This window comes from Lemur catta, chromosome 5 (assembly GCF_020740605.2).
Source record: "Lemur catta isolate mLemCat1 chromosome 5, mLemCat1.pri, whole genome shotgun sequence".
Lineage (NCBI taxonomy): Eukaryota > Metazoa > Chordata > Mammalia > Primates > Lemuridae > Lemur > Lemur catta.
In genome coordinates, this window is record NC_059132.1 from 76663755 (window position 1) to 76665876 (window position 2122).

Here is a 2122-nt window from a genome sequence, read left to right on the forward strand (position 1 = left end):
GAAATAATTTTGAAAAGCAAAAACAAAAAAAAGGAGTGCTAAGACGCATTTCATCTATAGGGAACTACCTCAACCCACCATGGGGCTGACATCATTTGGACCTGCAGAGAGAAAAGTCTACATAAAATGAATTTTTCTGGTCTTGTTTAATGTGTGAGGTCATAAAACTGAACATCACCACCTCTAATTGAAGCAGACATGCCAAGAGTCAGCTTCTCTCTGCCTTCTCCCAAAGCCACACCTGTACTATGAGTCACTAACAGCCTGTGGATTCCCCAATAACCCTGGTACTGTGAGTAGCCTCAGGTTAATATGTGCAGAGAGACATTTTAGCGACAGAAATAGCAATCATTGAATCCACAAGCCCAGTGGTGCTGTGAGGCGTGTGTTTGTAGGTGGAACCAGTTGTCTGCACACAGACTGGCACGATGGTGAGGATGGGCTCTTCCTCTGCCCATCCCAACATACAGTCATCAGTGCCTGATTATGCCTTTGGAATCACCACGGGTACACTGGGAACCCACTGCTTGCCAGACGCTGATTGTGGGCTCTCCATGGTTTCATCCTCCTGAGAAAACTGGGGCTTGCTTGGCCATAGTGAGTACCATACCCTTGCCTCCCCCTCCCTCTCCTTGAAGGAAGCTTCGTGCTCAAAAGGGACAGTGGCTACTAAACATGCCTTTTCCTTTAAAGGAAAGGGACACAGAGTTACACAAATATGACTCTAAATCTGTGTTTGACTTTTCCCTACATCCAGGATTGTTCTATTGCACTTGGAAAACAGTTTTCAGCATACAAAGCTGTGTCACACGCATTTTCATATTTTTCAACTTCCTCATTATTATTCTGGAGGGAAGACGTCAGTCATGATTGTGCTAGGATGCAACATCTGGATATGTAAAGGTATGTCAAGGACCTAGACACTTAAATTGGCTCATTTAGAGGCAAGGAAGTTTAGGGAGAAGTATCAGATTAGCAGCACTTAGCTGGAAAGACAAATTCTCAGTCCTGGTTAAATGCCTACATGATAGAAAAGTTCAGCTTTTTCCCGGGAGAACTATGGCAGCTAAATAGTGGGATAAACACCCTGTTTATTCATACCAAACAAATCTCCCCAATTCATATTTCTTTGCAGGCATACCTCCTCTTACTCATTTTTACATAGGCAAGTAAAAATGTAGACATGATTGGAAAATCAAGGAATCAGCTTCCAACAAAGCAATTAAGGCTACAAACAAAACTACACTTAATTATGAAGTTGGATGGTGACATGAGCATTCCCTGTGTGCTTTCTATGGGTCACTTGCCAATCAGAAAATGCCACATCTCATTCATCACAGAAACAAGGGGCTCTTTTGCTCAAAATTAAAATGTGTGTTTTAAAAAACCCGACAGTTCTCAGGTTCTGTGGTTCACCCCTGGTAATCTTGTAGAGTTACATGATTGCATTCACTCTGCTGACATTCTTTGTGAAGTGAAAGAAAAGAAAAAGCATCGGCAGGAGATGATGATTAAAGCATACTGCCTAAAAAATTTTCCATAGCACTTGAATGCTTAAAGATTCATTGCCACAGTTTTCATACAAAAAGCACTCTCTTTTAGAAGATAAATCTGTGTTCCTAAGAAAGAAGTATGACTGTGAACGCAAAAGTAGCCAAGTTTTTAAAGTAAAATCCTTTTATGTGATATTGATATTTGTAATCATTATTATATATTTTTAATTTAAAAATATTACCAACTCAGCTCTATGAAAGCTTAATACTTAGCCGGATTTGCTTCAGATTGTTAAAAGTAATCAAATATTACAACCACATTTGAAAATCCCATGTCTCTCCCTTCCCAATGGTAAACACCATTGTGAATTTGTTTATTGTTCCAAGAATTATGTTTATACTAATGCTATATATGTAAACTACACATGAATCTGTTGATAAAGAATTTATATAGCATTGTTTTGCATGATTTAAACTTTATATAAATGGTATAGTGTGGTATATATTACTCTGTAATATATTTTAAAGACTTACCCACATTGATACAAATAGTTCTAGCTCATTCAGTTTAATTACTGTATAGCATTATGAATATACCACAAATATTTATCATTACTCCTCTGAAGGAC